This window comes from Rhinoderma darwinii, chromosome 4 (assembly GCF_050947455.1).
Source record: "Rhinoderma darwinii isolate aRhiDar2 chromosome 4, aRhiDar2.hap1, whole genome shotgun sequence".
Taxonomy (NCBI): Eukaryota; Metazoa; Chordata; class Amphibia; order Anura; family Rhinodermatidae; genus Rhinoderma; species Rhinoderma darwinii.
In genome coordinates this window covers 320,623,453-320,642,571 of record NC_134690.1, presented here as the reverse complement: position 1 = coordinate 320,642,571, position 19,119 = coordinate 320,623,453, and the positions used below count along the sequence as shown (strand labels likewise).

The following is a 19,119-nucleotide window of genomic DNA, read 5'->3' as shown; positions in this document are numbered from 1 at the left end:
CACACTGACCATAGACACAACAATTTAAGACATTAAATCATTATAAATATATATATATATATATATATATTATTTATTATTTTTTTTAAATGCCAAAAAAAACCATAGAATAAATTCTAATGATGACAATGATTTTGTACATCTTCCTCTACTGATAATCCACAGGGAGTATGTTCAATGTGCCTCATATTGAATTATCATTCAGAAGTAGTCGTATTGCCAAATTGAATGAAAATGTTAAAACATCTTCGAGTTCCTAGATTTTTGGTATTGGGGAAAAATAGGTGTGACATTGCATGTCAATACACTATATGAGTTACATCAAAATCACCTTAAATGCCCTTGACTACTAGCATGACAAGACAGTAACATATTGCATGTTCTCAAATATTTTCATGTGTGATCTACATATGTAGACGAGATAGATAGATAGATAGATAGATAGATAGATAGATAGATAGATAGATAGATAGATAGATAGATAGATAGATAGATAGATAGATAGATAGACTGATAGGACATAGATAGATAGATAGATAGATAGATAGATAGATAGATAGATAGATAGATAGATAGATAGATAGATAGATAGATAGATAGATAGATAGATGATTGTTCTAGAATGAATTTCCTGTTATTTCTGTTGATCGATATAGAACACATTCACTAGTAATTCACAGCACAGAACAATCACATTGAAATGAGATTTATGTTGAACAGATCAATAGAAAGGGTAAGTGCAGCTGTGGCTTCTATACATGGAGCCGTGGCCGAGCTGTTCTTCTTATCTGCAGGGAGGGGATCACACACATATAGTCACAGTATAGATGCCATGATTTACTTACAGAGCTCTGGGCGCTGTCTGGAGATGGCTGCAACCTCCTGCTGTTTCTTGCTCAGCACATGGGAATCCGGCTGTCCCTCACAGAGCTCCTTCCAATGTGGAAATGTGGGTCATACAATGTATCCAAATGCAGCAGAGGTAGAAGTCTCCGCTAGTCTGGAGGAGCTGCAGGAAGGGGCAGCTGCTTCTTGTAGACACCTCCCTCCTCTACATGAGCGGACGCGGCACCAGCATCTCTCCACCTGTGACACTTCTTCTGCAGTCACCTCCCAGGACGCCTTCCAGATGACTCCTGCTCCTGTCAAGATCGTCCTTATTGTCTGAGGGAGCTGGAAAAGGCACATTGCAGGGGCGCTGTATCATGACATGTGGCAGCTTCTTTGTGTGATGTTGCAGGCACTAGTTTTGCAGGGGTCTGGAGATGTTATGCAGATATTTGGTGTCTGGGTAGGGTGATGATGTGAGGGGGCATGTAATGGGTGGGGTGGCTGGTCTAGCCATGCTTGGCAGGGGGGAGGGGATCACTAGAGGTTAGGGCAGACCCAGAGTTAATTGACTGCCCTTTAGCTTTATGCTTCTTGTGGTGGCAGATTGTCAGATCACTTATTTAACCCACTCAGTGCTAGAATGACAGGGGACCAAACTTTAGGATAAAACAACTTTATTGCATATTGCTTGCTTTTAAAAAAATAAAATAAAGACGTATTTCAAAAAGAAGATTACAAATAGTTATTTGCATTGGAAAAAAAGGGTTGAATTATTCAGTTCGGACGTGGCAGATTTGATTAAGAAATTTCTGCAAGAGAAAATCAGTTCCATACGTCTTCATTGGGGTGGTTTCTGCAGCATCTGCAGGGATCTTTACAAACCCCTTTCAGACGAATGGAACAAAAGTCGCAGAAATTTCTGCCATTTACTGATTTCCCGTGGCTTATATGCCTTCAACATATTCCACAGTGTTGTACAGAGATTATGATCATTCACATCATTCTTTGTCCCTAATAGGGTTCACAATTGAATTTTCCAATGAATAAATAACAAAATAACCCTACAACCTCTATCATGCTCGGGTCACTCTCATACCCCTAAACCTCTCTTACTACATCCACTCAATATTACATAATAACGGGGTTATCTAATACCTTCATTTCCTCTTTATAAATAAACACCTTTCTCCAATGTAATCACCATATAAAATATTTTTTTAGGGACTGTAATATTGATGACATATTACAAGGATAGGCCATCAATTGGTGGGGGTCTGACTCCAAGCACTCCGGCCGATCAGCTGAGTGAAGGTACCACGCCGTACGTTTAGTTATGATTGTGCCTGGTACTGCAGCTCAGTCCCTTTCACTTGAATGTGAGCTGCAGTGCCAAGCACAGCCATAGTAGCAGGAAGACAAATCTGTAGTCGTCTAAAAGTCCTTTAATACTGGACAAGACCATAGCATGTAGCTGATGCTTCAGTGGCATAGAAAGCCAATTATTCCATCTACACGCTTTGGATTTCTCATGAACAAGTTGTCATTTGGCACCCATAGACATCAAGGGGGCCCTGTACCATATTACAGAGATGTTTTTATGGAGGTAGAATGTTTCTGAAGTACAGCACTATTTGTAGACATTATACAACACTACTTGGAGTGCCTGCGCTCCATAGTACGGATATGCTGGGACTCTGTGCGTCTTCCTACAGGCCTTACTTTTATAAAGAAGTATTCTGATGAAAGAGTTGCATGGCAAATCCATACAACTGGTTCCATATCTCCTATTGTTTATTACAACCTGACATAAGAGTGGGGAATTTTCGCTATCCATTATATTATACTGGTAGTTATGAAAATTCGCTTGGCAGTTGCCATCTTCCCAAAATAGGTGCCTTTTTTGTGAGAGGAACTAGTGCAACAGATGCCAGCTGAAGACACAGATATCTGGGGAAAAAGTTGATCTCCTGTAAAGGTTTTTTTTTGGTCATTGTGGTGTACAGTCCTTGGAAATTCTTTGGCCAAACGTATTCCATCAGTAGAAGCTCTGACCAGGCCGCAGTTCAACTTATGGTATTGACATCCAAAACGACAACATGGTCGATCTACCCCGATCACACAGTACGATAATTATGCTGTATATTATCAACATGGATCCTGGTACTAAGGATTCCATAACCATATGTTATGGCATGCTGTTTTTGACGTGGTATGGCTGCATTCACTTTTTTTTTTTAAGAAAGAGTTGTAAGAAATTTTCTCTAGAATTGGATTTTTGTCAAGCGGCCACTTTTTAAATGTGGCCTTCAATCCTGTAGTTTTCCCTATTAAAAAAACCCGATGTGAATACCCAACAAAACTGCAACAAAAGGGGCATGGTGGGGTGTAAAAATTTTCTCATGCCCTGTGGTTTTTGACCGAATGGGATCCTGGCTGCTGTGTGTGAAAATACCACAAACCTGAAAATATGACCACACGTGTTAATGAAAATGATTAGCAACTTTCATTTTTGCTTTTGTTATGCTTTGCAATGTGACCAACTTTTATTATAATAGACATCCATTCATACCAAGTTTAAGCGTATAATTGAGTCCTAGTACAAACTATAAAAAGCTATAATGGCACAGTGTGGCCTCCAAGGTTATAATTTACATGATGAGAGTCTGGTATTTTTAAACTTCGTACTGCCATAACTTTCAGCACATGCATGACAACTGATGGGTGGAGCAGTCTTTTCTTGACTACAGACAATGCAGATATCTGGATACTATTTTCTTGTGTTCTCCATTTAGAAAGGAAAAAAGCAATGTTTTGTGTATTCCTCATATACGCCTCATAACAGCAGCTCCCAGCCTTCAGGACAGCTTGCAAGCTTCTGAGTGGGACATTAAGGCCTCATTCACACGGCAGGGTTTCCCGGCCGGGTGCCGGCCGTTCATAAATCGGCCGGCACCCGGCTGCATTAGGAATAATAGACCCCTAATGGGGCTATTCACACGACCGATTTTTTGACGGCCGGGAAAACCGGCCGTCAAAAAATAGGACATGCTCTATCTTCGCCCGGGTACCCGGCCGCCCGGCTCCCATAGAAGTCTATGGGGTCGGGTAATACACGGCCATCACCGGGATGTGTCCCGAGTGATGGCCGGGTTTTCCGGAGCTTGCGCTCTATCTCCTCCTCCTCACAGCGCAGAGTGCATGTGAGGAGGAGGAGTTGATGCCATTCTGACGAATGGCATCGCTGTACACTGTGTGGCAGGGCCGGGGTGTACAGCAGGTGGAAGAGAGCGCTGCGCTGGCTCCCTTCCCCTGCTTGAAAAGCACCCTGGCCCGGCGACACCTTCGATGGCGCCGCTAGCAGCTGCTGCTGCGGCTGCTACTACTGTAGCGACGCCACTATAGCAGAGCAGGGAGGTATCTCCCCGCTCTGCTATGTGCTAGCCGCACTTTAGCTCCTTGAAGGAGCGGAATCCCCGTGTTTTCGGGGATTCTGCTCCTGGACAGAGCGCTTGATGTCTCTGTCCATATCTGGGCAGTGACATCAGGGAAAACTCCTGAAGCGGAATCCCCGAACACATGGGGATTCCCCTTCAGGAGTTGCCGCTGATGTCACTGTCCGGATCTGCCCGGCCCGGCACGGATGCAAAACTTAATGCAAACCGGCCGGGCAAAATGGCCGATTTTACCGGCCGACACTCGGGCTCGGGAACGACCCGGTCGTGTGAATCCCGCCTAAGGCAGGGTTCCAACGTAGCGTAAACGCTGCAGAATTTCCACAGCTGAATTCTGTGTGGAAAATCCGCAGCATTTATAGTAGCATCAAAGTGGATGAGATTAGCGTGCTGAGAAAACGTTCATAAATTGATATTTAATCTGCAGTATGTCAATTAAACAAGTTATTTTTTTCATTTACATTTAATTTAAAAGTTCATACTTACCCCCTGGCGTTGTCATAGCAATGGCTCCTTGCTCCCCTGATTGTTCTGTGCATCCCGGCCTTCTGACTTGATGTTTCATCCCATGTGGCTACTGCAGCCAATCACAGGCTGAAGCGGTCACATAGGCTGCTGCGTCATCACAGGAGGCTGGGCTGCATGGAGAACAAAGGGACGCGTTGCTATGGCAATGCCAGTCTTGGTAAGTATTGTCTTTTTTTTCTGGTCTGTTTTCCGCATCGGTAAATCCGGCCAAATATCTGCACCACAATTTGGCGTGGTTTTTCGGTCGGAATTCCCTGCGGGTTCTAGGTCAGGTACGCTGCATACTTTTATGCAGCTAATCCACCTTGTAGGAACATACCCTAATGCTCCTCATGTTGATTTAATTGCACAAGGGCTTACAACGACACATACAACAAAGTTGCATAAAATAAACTGGTAAACATAACAATGCCTAGAGAGACATCATGACATCTCAGTAGACAGTTCAATGTCTTTGATCTTTACAGACTAGTGAAAATGGACACAAATGTCATCTAATTTCAGTCTTATTTATTGTCCTCATGGTAAAAACCTAAATCTAAAAAGTGCTTTCCTCGGCTACGTTGAGGTCTTGTTCACAAAGTACATTTTTGTTGAAGATCTTGCAAATATTTTTCTTCTAGCAAAACCAAAGAGTGGACCCTAGGAAAAACTTAAGCCAACCATTTACATGAGAATGGTTGTTGGACAAATTCTCGCTCGGCTATTTCTCTGGACTCCAGCATAAGCATGTATGCTTGGGTAAGGGTTCATGGTTATGTAAAAGGTAAGTAAACTTTCAGAAAACTTCTGACATGTCATAGCTTTTGACCACTATTTTTTATATTTATTTGGATAAACATTATTAGGCTGGGTTCACACAGAGTTTTTTGCAGGCAGAAACTCTGCCCCAAAATTCCGTTTGGAATTTTGAGGCAGATTTTGCTCTGCCTGCACATGGATTTAAGCGGCGTTTTTCGCGGCAATTGAGCGCTCCGGGCAAAAAACGTTGCGAAATACGCTTTCTCTGTCTTCCATTGATGTCAATGGTAGGTCAGAGACGTAAATGCCCGAAGATAGGGCATGTCGCTACTTTTTCCTGCGAGACGGTTTTTCCGCTCACGGGAAAAAACACCTCCGCCACCCATTGAAATCAATTGTTAGGCATTTTCAGCCGTTTTTTGGCGCGTTTTCCAACACGGTTTCCGCATCAAAAAATTTGTCAAAATAATTTCTGTGCGAACTGACCCTTAGGCTTCATGCACACGACTTTAGTGTTTCTTTACTGTCCGCAAATATGGATCCATAGTCATCCGTAAGTAATCCGCATATCTGGCACGCTGTCCGCAAATACGGTCCATAATGCATCCGTAGAACATCCGTATTTACGGATCCCCCTCAAAAAAAATTATGTCACCAACATGTCCCAATCCATTGAAATGGTCACAAGATCACCCAGTGCCATTTTATTGGGGAATCCCCTGCCGTCGCAAATCAAACTCTTCTGCAATTACGTACGGCCAGACAGAAATCCGTAAATATACGGAAAGTTTTCCATGGCCTATAGAAATTAATGGGTCCACAGATTATCCGTAATTACAAATACAAACTACGGTTGTGTGCATGGGGCCTTAATTTGAATCCTTCACATTGATCACTAGATGTCAGCGAAAGGGACAACCCTTCAGACTAAGGCTAAGTTCACATCTCGTTTTGTGCACACGTTTGTGGTATACGATGACATATACGTTTTTAAAATTACAAAAATTTATGCATTTGTAACATACGATTAAGTTTTTTTTTGTAGTGTACGTCATATACGTTTTTATTCGTTTGTGTCCATTCTAACTTCTAAAAACTTATATTCTTTTAGCTAAATCAAACTTTTTTAAAGTCAAGATTTCCCATATGTAGCGACAAAAAGTATACGTTTTACGTATGCAAACGTAGGGTTTAAGATTGCATACGTCATCCATATGTCACCATTAACCTCAATACAAATGAAAACGTATACGTGCGATATACGCTTTGGAAGAGTACTGATAAGCGTAGTAGACTACATTTTTCAGGACATGGCACACAAAACATAGTCACAAACTACACCATTAGGCTTTGTTCACATCTGCGTCAGAGCTCCGTTCAGGCGTTCCGTAGGAGCTTCCCGTCAGGGGAACCCATGAACGGAACCCTTACTGAAACAAATGGAAACGATAGATTTCCGTTTGCATCAACATTGATTTTACAAAACGACGCAACCTATGGTTTCCATTTGTTTCAGTCATGGTTCTGTTCATGGGTTCCTCTGACAGAAAACTCAGACGGAACGCATGAATGGAGCCTTGATGCAGATCGGAACAAAATCTTAGGGCATCTGTCCTGACCAAAGAAATCAATGTACATGCTGTGGTGTGGTGCAGGGGGTCTGGGTCGTGCTTTCATAATACAAATGTTAAAATGCGGCCAAATTGCAGCGGGCTTAAACTAGACTATCACTTTTAGGGTATGTGCACACGATGAGAGGCTTTTACGTCTAAAAAGACAGACTGTTTTCAGGAGAAAACAGCTGCGTCGTTTCAGACGTAAATGCTACTCGTATTATGCGAGGCGTCTTTGACGCCTGTAATCTTGAGCTGCTCTTCATTGACTTCAATGAAGAACGGCTCAAATTACGTTGCAAAGAAGTGCCCTGCACTTCTTTGCCGAGGCAGTCAATTTACGCGTCGTAGTTTGACAGCTGTCAAACGACGACGCATAAATGACAGGTCGTCTGCACAGTACGTCGGCAAACCCATTCAAATGAATGGGCAGATGTTTGCCGACGTATTGTAGCCCTATTTTCAGACGTAAAACGAGGCATAATACGCCTCGTTTACGTCTGAAAATAGGTCGTGTGAACCCAGCCTAAGGGATTGGCTATCTGTATTAATGGATCCTCCTAGGTAGCACAACTGGCACAACAGCTCCACTTTCTTCTCAGGAAATCCCTAAGACTTTTTGGTGGAACCCTAGGGTTTCCTTGAGCTTTGACTAGTTTGATTTATCTTTTCAATTAGTGGTTCCTAAACAGAGCAAAATTTTCTTAGTGTTAACTGAAATGAATTATATCCTGATTTTTGACTGGTCATGACCACTTAATCTCCAGCCACTGCATACTCTCCCTAATGTTAAAGCATCTTTGACCTATTAAGCACATGCTGACCGAAAAAGGTCAGACCATTGAATCCTTCAATTTTAATCATCTTCCCAACCAGGATTTCCTAGAACCCTGGGGTTCCTTGGAACACAGTATAATATAGAATTATAGAATGCTTTGCCTCTTTCTACACCAAGCTTCTCTGAGATAGGAATGGGGAGTAGGGATTCCCTTCAGGAAATGAAAAGATGTTTAGGGGTTCCGGCACTGGCGTAGCTATAGGGGTCGCAGCGGTCGCAATTGCGACCGGGCCCCTCGCCCCCCGCACCACATCAATAAAAAGTTACTATAGTAACTCGGGCTGCGGGCCCCTGTTACTATAGTAACAGACTGTACTTACCTTCCTGGTTCCGGATCGCAGCGGAGGTCCTGACATCACGCGCTGCGCGCTGCGCACAACATCGAGAGGACAGAACTTCCGCCGCGGCTGAAGAGGAAGGTAAGATTAGTAGCCTTGACTGGCGGGGCCCGACTCCCGGGACCCGCCAATCAGCTGTTTTGAAGGGGCCGCAGCACTCGTACGAGAGCTGCTTCCTCTTCATTCTGGTCACACTGTGAATCGGTGTCGGCGATTCACAGTGTGAGCGAGTAGTGAAATGAAGGGGAAGCAGCTCTCGTACGAGTGCTGCGGCCACTTCAAAACAGCTGATTGGCGGGTCCCGGGAGACGGCCCCCGACACATCAGCTATTGATGGCCTATCCTGAGGATAGGCCATCAATGTTTAGGGACTGGACAACCCCTTTAAGCCTACGATGTAGCAGGCTTAGAGGGCCCATGAGACAGGATCACAGATTGTGTGATGCTGTCTGCTGGGCCCTATATCTAAGCCAATCACATGGTAGGCTTAGATACATGGCCCATGTGTGATCCTGTCTGATGGGCCCTGTATATAAGCATCTTACACAGTACCTTATATACAGGGCCCCAGCACACAGTAATCTTATACTGTATAAGATTACTGTCTGCTGGACTCTGTATCTAAGCCTACCTTGTGGTAGGCTTAGATACAGGATCCCACAGACCGTATCACACATGGGCCCTGTATCTAAGCCTAAGGGTATGTTCACACGCACTAATTACGGACGTAATTCAGGCGTTTTTGCCCCGAATTACGTCTGAAAATAGCGCCGAAAATAGCGCTGACAAACATCTGCCCATTGAAAGCAATGGGCAGACGTTTGTCTGTTCACACGAGGCGTAATTTACGCGCCGCTGTCAAATGACGGCGCGTAAAAAGACGCCAGCTTCAAAGAAGTGACCTGTCACTTCTTTGGCTGTAATTGGAGCCATTATTCATTGACTCCAATGAATAGCAGCGCCAATTACGTCCGTAATGGACGCGGAGTTCAAGCGCCTGCACATGCCGTTACGGCTGAAATTACGGGGATGTTTTCAGGCTGAAACATCCCCGTAATTTCAGCCGTTACGGACGCCCTCGTGTGAACATACCCTAACACATGTGTTACTAATCGTTTTTTTTGTGTGTTTTCTTACAGGTTCGGTCATTGGACTACGTCGGATTCCAGGACTACTTCGATGACGGCTTTTTTTTTATTATCAATAAAATGATTAATGAGGGTTGTGTGTGTTTTTAATTTTATTTCAATAAAATATTTTTTCTATGTCTTTGTGTTTTTTTTAAAACTATATTACTACCGCCTTAGTAATGGCCGCCGGCTGATTGACAGCATCCATTGCTAAGGCGGGGCTTAGTGTTAGCCGGTGCAGAGGCTAACACTAACCCCCTTTATTACCCCGGTACCCACCGCCACCAGGGGTGCTGGGAAGAGTCGGGTACCATCAAGTACTTGACCATCTGTAGTGATGGTCGACCACTGGGGTGGCCGCAGGCTGGTATTATCAGGAGGGGAAAGGCCAAAAACAGTGGCCCTTCCCACCCTGGTAATGCTAGGCTGCTGCTGCTTTATTGTATCTGGCTGGTTATGAAAAATGGGGGGGACCCCACGTCATTTAAAAAAAAAAAAATAATTGGAAAGAACGATGTCGGGTCCCCCCCCCCCCCATTTTCATAACCAGCCAGATACAACACCGCAGCAGCAGGCAGCATTACCAGGGTGGTAGGTGCCACTGTTTTTGGCCTTCCCCAGCCTAATACTACCAGCCTGCAGCCGCCCCGAGCCTGCCCGTCACTACAGATGGTCGGGTACTGGTTCGTACCCGGCTCTTCCCAGTACCCGTGGTGGCGGTGGGTACCAGGGTAATAATGGGGGTTTGTGTTAGCCTCTGCACCTGCTAACATTAAGCCTCGCCTTAGTAATGGAGGTTGTCAATCAGCCAGCGGCCATTACTAAGGCGGTGATAATAAAGTTTAAAAAGATACAAGCACATAAAAAAAATATTTTATTGAAATAAAAAAACACGACCCTCATTAACCATTTTATTGAGAATAAAAAAACGCCGTCATTGAAGTCCTCGTATCCGAAGTCCAACAACCGAACCTGTAAAAAAACACAAACACACAAAAATAATCAGTAACACATAAAGAAGCAAAATTATTATTCTTATCTTTCCTGGGTCCAGCGCTGGAGCCGCAATGTCAGCGTGCTGGGCCATGTATCTAATCCAATCATGTGTGATACTGTCTGCTGAGCCACTGTATCTAATCCTATCATGTGTGATACTGCCTTCTGAGCCACTGTATCTAATCCTATCATGTGTGATACTGTCTGCTGAGCCACTGTATCTAATCCTATCATGTGTGATACTGTCTGCTGGGCCCTATCTCTAATCCTATCATGTGTGATACTGTTTGCTGAGCCTCTGTATCTAATCCTATCATGTGTGATACTGTCTGCTGAGCCACTGTATCTAATCCTATCATGTGTGATACTGTCTGCCGGGCCCTATCTCTAATCCTATCATGTGTGATACTGTCTGCTGTGCCACTGTATCTAATCCTATCATGTGTGATACTGTCTGCTGAGCCACTGTATCTAATCCTATTATGTGTGATACTGTCTGCTGGGCCACTGCATCTAATCCTATCATGTGTGATACTGTGCTCAGCCACTGCATCTAATCCTATCATGTCTGATACTGTCTGCTCACCTTCTGTATCTAATCCTATCATGTGTGATACTGTCTGCTAAGCCAATGTATCTAATCCTATCCATAGTTTATAGGTTCGTAGTGCTATAGATATGCTATGCTGTCTCCTATACACACATTTTTTTTTGGGCGGACACATATGTATTGGGGCTATTTCCCCTGACATTTTAAGCCCTTAGTGACGCCCCGGCTGCTAGTGCTGCATTGTTGGGTCACTTAGGAGACCCAGCGATGCAGCTGAAAGCTACGGACCGTCGGCCATGAGAAGTTTGTGTGGGTGGGGGGCACAATAAGAACTTTTGCATCGGGGCCCATGAGCCTGGGTTCCGGCATGCTTATAGGGTTGGGAAACACTATTCTAGGCCAATGTGTTCTGGAATAAAGACATATTTGACTGTAGTATTATTATAGTATCAAAGTGCAGACAAAGATTTGAATAGTTAACAATATTTCATAATGATAATGCTGGTCTACATATATTTTTGGTGTAACATCTATATCCTTGGCTGTGAGATAACAGCAAGGTTTCACATGTGTAATAAGATGTGTCCCTACACAGTCTGAGACTGTCAGCACAGATTGGGCAGTGTCAGGTCTTATTCACACGAACATGGGGAAACTCAGAAGTTAAAAAACTGCAGTGTTTCACGTCCAAGTTTCAGCCATGCAGGACCCATTTTCACGGATCAACATAGACTTGAGTCGAGGGACCCGTGAAAACGGAAGAAAATCAGGCATGTTCTATTTTTCAACGGATCCTTCACACGGTCCGTTGAAACAACGGCCTTGTGAACGGCCCCATTGAAATACATGCGTCCGTGTGTTTTAACGGCCGTCACACGGACGTATTCAACGTTCGTGTGCATAAGCCGACATACTGTCTAGGGACGCTCGCTATTGACAAGGGAAATGGTAACACCCGGTTATCATTGTCTTCATACATTTCCAGAAGGAATAACAGAGGAATAGCAGCTCTAAGTAAAGATTCTCTAGAATTGTTATTTCATTGGAAATACAACTATTTACTAAAACAGGTCAGGATTGCTGATAGGTCCTCTTAAATAGTGTGAAACAATGGCCCACATTTACTAATGCTGTCTAATAGCTACCCAACGTAAACTTAGACCAGGTAGTCATAAAACGCACATGATCATTTTGGCGCATCTTGCATGACCTGTGAGACATTTTATTTTCCTTACTCCATTTTTGATTTGGTTCATTTTGCGCCAGAATTTTGTGCCAGTTTTTTGGAGCACATTGGCACATGTTAAACCCTGCCCCTTTCTTGCTAAGTCATGCAGCCATTTTCTGAACACTGTTAAAAAGTGTCTCGTGAGATGCAAACATCAAAGTTGCATTGAACTGCCCTAAACTGCGTTAACTTTTGCCAAACTTTGGGGCATTTTTCGACACTTTCTAGACCGGACACAGTAGTAAATCTGCCTCAATGCAGAACTGCTAGAATTTCATTTACAGAACATTTAATGCAATTTATATCAATTAAACAAAGTAGATCTTTAAATTATAATAATAATAATAATAATAATTAAAAACATTGTGTGAGCTGTACAGAACATACATACGGTTCAAAGATACAGTCAGAAAAGTGAAGCTTTTTAGTTAGAATTAATAATAAATTGTTGCCTACATATTAACCATTTTATTGAATACAGCATGTTGTCATTATGATTTCCAATGAAAACACACTACATTTAAAACCTATTACATCTAAACTAGTATGAAGTTGGACTAATCTTATGTACAATATTTGGAGGAAAACAAAGAACATCAGTGGAATCAATAGCTTCTAGCAAGCATTACTTCTGTCCCTGCGGCAGCGAAGTGACCCTACTTCATGGCAAAACATTCTCTTTGTGATTATGGATGTCCAGCCTATGACATCATGGTCAGATTGCGGCCAAATAGAGTTTGACCATAGCTGTGAGTTATAGGGGAATTCAACAGCACACGAGACAGATATATCAATACAATATAGAGAACAATAATTAATGATAACAATACGCAATACAAATTATAGTATAGCCATCTAATGATATAAAATGTAGCTTCTATTCCTTACTTAAAGGAAAACACCACTTTTGCCAACCTGTTTACAACATTCTTCAGTTTAGATCTATATTAAATTTGAAAAACCTTTTTAATTGTATGATGTTTTATTCTCTGTTCAGAAATAATAAAAATTTTACTTGATTCCTGGTGACATCTACGCAGGTCGTAGAGGTTCGGTCTCATGACGGTCTACAGAAAGCAGATAAACTGCATGCAAGGCCAAGAAGAAACACAGGATTTTTACTTTAACCCCTTCCCGCCGCAGCCCATTTTCAGATTTTCATTTTCGTTTTTTCCTCCCCACCTTCCAAAAGCCTTAACGTCTTTATTTTTCCGTCGATATAGTCCTATGAGGGCTTGATTTTTGCGGGACGAGTTGTAGTTTTTCATAGCACCATTTATTTTGCCATATAATGTACTAGGAAACGGGAAAAATTATTTGTGGGGTAGAAAATGAAAAAAAACAGCGATTCCTCCATGGTTTTTTGCGCGCCGTTTTTACGGAACTCACTGTGCAATTAAAACAACATGTTAACTTTATTCTGTGGGTCAATACGATTACGGCGATACCAAATATATATATATATATATATAGTTTTTGTTACTACTTTTACAAGTAAAAACCTAAGTGTAAAAAAGAAAATTAATTTTGTGTCGCCAAATTCCGAGAGCCATAACTTTTTTATTTTTCCGTTGATTAAGTGGTATGAGGGCTTATTTTTTGCGGGATAATCTGTAGTTTTTAATAATACCATTTTGGTGTACAAGTGACGGTTTGATCACTTTTTATTTCATTTTTTTGTGGGAGATTATGTGACCAAAAAATTGAGATTCTGGCGTTTACAATTTTTTATTTACGGCGTCACCGTGCGGGTTAAATAATGATATATTGTAATAGTTCAGACTTTTACGGACGCGGCGATACCAATTATGTTTATTTATATATTTTTTTTTCTATGCTCTAGGGGGAAAATGGGAAAAGGGTTTTTTTTTTAACTTTTAATTTTGTATTTTTTTTTACAGAAAAAAACAACTTTATTTAACTAATTTTTACTTTTTTTATTAGTCCCCCTAGGGGACTTCAACCAGCGATCATTAGATCACTTGCACGATATACTGCAATACTAATGTATTGCAGTATATCGTGATTCTGACAGGCATCTATTAAGCCCTGCCCTACCACAACCAAGATCAGTACATACATACAGTACCACAACCAAGATCAGTACATAAATACAGCACTAGAACCAAGCTAAGTACATATAGGCAGCACCAGAACCAAGATCAGTACATAAATACAGCACTGGAACAAAGCTCAGTGTAGCGTCCATGGCCGCGAGCCGTGGGTTTACTCACCTCCTGACGCCCGCAGCCATGGATCCGTGAGCGCTGGCCCCCATCTCCTTCCTAGGAGACGCCAGCGCTCATTTCCGCTCCGGTCTGCTGTGTCCCATAGGGTGCGCACGCACGCTCGTGCCCGGCCTTAAAGGACCTGCACGCACAAAGGAAATAGTCATCGTCATCAACTGCCACGATTTCCTGGTCTATAAGAAGGCCCCAGGCCTTCTGATCCTTGCCTGAGAGTTGTTAGTTTTCCCAGTCTGTCTTGCAAATGGTCCCTTAGTGTTTCCCGTTCCAGTAGTTACCCGTGCCTTCTTACCTGTTCCTGTTTCCCGTGCTGTGCCTTTAGTATTGAGTCGTGCCACGTCCTGTGTCATCTGCCACGTCCGGAGGAATCCGCCATGTCCTGTGTCATCTGCCACGTCCAGAGGAATCCGCCACGTGATGTGTCATCTGCCACATCCAGAGGAATCCGCCACGTTCTGTGTCATCTGCCACTTACGGAGGAATCCGCCATGTCCTGTGTCATCTGTCACGTCCAGAGGAATCCGCCACATCCTGTGTCATCTGCCACGTCCAGAGGAATCCGCCACGTCCTGTGTCATCTGCCACTTCCGGAGGAATCCGCCATGTGTGGCGCAACCTGCGGCACCTGTGTCATCCGCCATGTTTGGCGTTATCTGCTGCACCCATCTCCATCAGTGCCAGAGCTGCGGCCACTGTCTGGACTATCCAGGTACCCTTGTGAGGGACATTGTATTACTGCGGTTTCCTGTTGTTTGGCCAGCTGCCTCCCCGCTATGGCGGTACGGCCTAGTGGGTCCACTACCCACTCGTGACAGTACGCTCAGGCCATGGACCCCGCTGGTCAACCTGAGACTTTGACGACACAAGCCATGCTGGCCGAGATGGAGAATCTCCAGTCACGACAAGACCAACTCATCCTGTCGGTGAACGCCATTGCCCATCGGCTGCTTGCTCCAACCACAGTCGTCACCGCACCCATTCCTGCTGTTCCTCCTGCTACACTTCCTGTCTGTACTGGTACCAAACCCCTGTGTTTCTTGCGCTACCTCCACGCTATGACGGAGATCTGAGGTCCTGCAGGGGATTTTAGAATCAGTGCCTGATCCACTCCAGACTACATGCCAGGTCCTTCTCTTCGGATGACGTCAGGATCGCTTCACCATCTCTCTCCTTACTGGCATAGCCCTGGTATGGGCTAATCCTCTGTGGGAACATCAGGGACTAGAGACCCGTGACTTGCAGTGCTTCTTACAGACCTTCCGCTCGATCTTTGAGGAACCTGGGAGAGTTTCTTCGGCTGCTGCATTCTTGCTGACCCTACATCAGGGAGACCCCTCCGTGGGCGAGTATGCCATTCAGTTCCGTATCCTGGCTGCTGAATTGACCTGGAACAAAGAGGCTTTGGTGGCTACATTCTGGCAGGGACTGTCTTCAGGGATCAATGACGAGCTGGCTGCTCGCGATCTGCCATCTACCCTGGACGATCTTATCCTACTCACCTCCCGGGTTGACATGAGGGTCCAGGAGCGTTCCCAAGAGGTTCTCCGGGAGAGAGAACTTCCTAGGTTGGATTCTACTTTCCAGCAATCCTCCTCAGTCGTCCCACCATAGGATCCGATGCAGAGTAACTTTGACAAATTGTCTACCCAGGAGAAACAACGCAGACGCACTTCTGGACTTTGTTTGTATTCTGGCCTCGGAGGCCATATTGTGCGCCTGTGTCCCCAGAGGCCAGAGAGACCCCATTGCCTAGGACTGATTGGAGAGACAACCCTAGATGGAACGTACCTAATAAAGCATTCTGTTCCAAGCTGACTATTCCTGTGACACTAGTGTCCGGCGAGAGGACGCATCAAGTTTCTGCCTATCTTGACTCTGGTTCTGCGGAAAACTTCATCCTGAAAGAGCGTGTGGATCATCTTTAGCTGCCCACTGTCCCCCTAGAGACGTCTTTGGCTGTTGCCTCAGGTAATGGACTGCCTCTGCCTGATCCCATCATTTCTAAAACCAAGCCGTTGAAGCTCCAGACTCGAGTCCTTCATTTTGAACTAATTTCTTTCCTTGTTTTGCCCAAGGCCATCAATCCTGTTCTACTGGGCCTGCCTTGGCTTCGACTACATGCCCCAGTCCTGGACTGGAATTCTGGAGAGGTACTCCAATGGGGCTCCAAGTGTCATGGTCGTTGTCTGTTGCAGATCCATCCTGACCAGCCTCCTCTATCTCAGTCATTGGCGGAACTGCCCCCGCCAGTTTGCTCAGTATGCAGATGTTTTCAGCAAAAGGGAGGCTGAGACGTTGCCTTCTCATCGGACTTTTGACTCCCCCCATTGAACTTGTTCCTAATGCCTCTCTCCCCCCATGGTCAAGTATATCCTCTCTCCTTGCCAGAGTCTCTATCCATGTCAGTCTATATCAAGGAGAATCTGGAGAGGGGTTTCATATGAAAGTCTTCATCCCCTTCCGGGGCTGGATTCTTCTTAGTTAAAAGGAAGGATGGATCCCTTCGACCCTGCATTGACTACCGTGGTCTCAACCAGATTACGGTCAAGAACAAATACCCGTTGCCACTTATATCTGAGCTGTTTGATCGCATACGAGAAGCCAATCTACTCCGGATTCGCCGGGGTGATGAATGAAAGACGGCATCTAACACACGAGACGGGCACTACGAATACCTAGTGATGCCCTTCGGACTGTGTAACGCTCCCGCAGTGTTTCAGGAGTTCGTTAATGATATCTTCCGAGATCCCCTCTATGTCTGTGTTGTTGTTTATTTTGATTTTCTCCCCAGATCCGACGACTCATTGGAGGCATGTCCATCAGGTTCTACTACGATTAAGGGAGATTCATTTATACGCCAAGCTGGAGAAGTGCGTCTTTGAGAGGAGTTCTCTGCCCTTCCTGGGCTACATCATCTCGGATCAAGGTCTAAAGATGGATTCTGAGATAGTGAAAGCTGTCCTGGTGTGGCCACGTCCTCAAGGCTTAAGGGCCATACAGCGGTTCCTGGGATTTGCCAATTTCTACCGGCAGTTTATTCCTAACTTCTCTTCTCGGACAGCTCCCATCTCTACCCTTAGCAAGAAGGGTGTGAACGCAAAGGTATGGACTCCAGAGGCAGAGTCCGCATTCTTTAGCCTCAAGAAAGCCTTCACTTCAGCTTTGATCCTCCATCATCCTGACGTATCTCGGCAGTACTCACTGGAAGTGGACGTTTCCTCTGTTGGTGCAGGTGCACTTATGTTCCAGAGGAGCGCCAAAGGAAAGGCAGTAGTATGTGGCTACTACTCAAGACTTTTTTCTTCTGCTGAGCGCAATTACTGTATTGGAGATCGGGAGCTGCTGGCCATCAAATTGGCTCTGGAGGAGTGGAGACATCTTCTAGAGGGCGCTGCTCACCCCATCCTGATCTTCACCAACCGCAAAAACCTTACCTACCTTCAGTCTACACAATGACTGAATCCCCGTCAAGCCAGGTGGTCGCTGTTCTTCACCCGTTTCCAGTTTGTGCTCCACTACCGTCCCGCGGACAAGAATGTGAGGGCCGATGCCCTGTCCAGATCGTTTGAGACGGAAGACACGGTGGAGTCCCTTCAGACTATCATAGACCCGTCCTGCATTGTCACTGCTAATCTTCTGCAGGTTAGAGACATCCCTCCTGGAAGGGCTTTTGTTCGGTTGGCAGACAGGAGAAGAATTCTCCACTGGGGACACAGTTCTAAACTGGCTGGGCACGCTGGTGTCCGTAAAACCTGAGACCTGATTGCTCGTCAATTCTGGTGGCCCACTCTACCTAAAGATGTTCTGGACTTTGTCTCTTCTTGCACAGTGTGTGCCTCTAACAAAGTTACTCACTCCAAACCTGCCGGCCTGCTTCAACCTCTGCCTGTACCCAATGCCCCCTGGCAGCACATTGCGATGGACTTTGTCACAGAGCTTCCCCCCTCAGCAGGATGTAACACTGTCTGGGTGGTGGTGGACCAGTTCTTTAAGATGGCACATTTTATCCCGCTGACCGGCCTTCCTTCTGCTCCCTCGTCTGGCGAGTCTCGTCATTCTACACATCTTTTGCTTGCATGGCTTGCCTCTACACATTATGTCCGACAGGGGGGTTCAGTTTACTTCAAAGTTTTGGAGAGCCCTCTGTAAACTCCTGGATGTGAGATTGGACTTTTCCTCAGCTTATCACCCCCAGTCCAATGGGCAAGTTGAGAGAATCAACCAGATCATGGAGAATTATCTCCGCCACTTCATCTCTTCACAGCACGATAACTGGGTACAGCTTCTTCCATGGGCCCAGTTCTCATACAACAACCACACAAGTGAGTCCACCACTTCCACTCCATTTCACATTGTGTACAGTCAACATCCTAGAGTCCCTCTTCCAGTGTCGACCACATGTCACCCGCTGCTGACTCTGCTTATGGGGACTTTTTGCAAATCTGGCAACAGACCCGATCCTCTATTTTACTGGCAGTCGATCGCATTGAAGTGAAAAGCAGATACTAGGAGAAGAGAGCCGCCTCGGTATCTTCCAGGGACTAAAGTCTGGCTGTCCTCTCTGAACATTTGCTTGAAGGTGCCTTCATACAAGTTTGCTCCCAGGTTCCTTGATCCTTTCGAGCTTC

The 19,119-nt window shown here is 44.8% G+C and overlaps 1 protein-coding gene across 1 annotated transcript in view; it reads right to left on the bottom strand.

The window, feature by feature from the left end:
- CDC42EP3 (CDC42 effector protein 3) overlaps positions 1-1,286 on the bottom strand; it is a 42,848-nt gene extending 41,562 nt beyond the window's left edge. Inside the window, exon 1 of the mRNA XM_075864419.1 lies at positions 846-1,286. The gene's annotated coding sequence lies outside the window, so the exon portion shown is untranslated. The remainder of the gene's footprint in view (positions 1-845) is intronic.
- Positions 1,287-19,119: the final 17,833 nt, after the last annotated feature.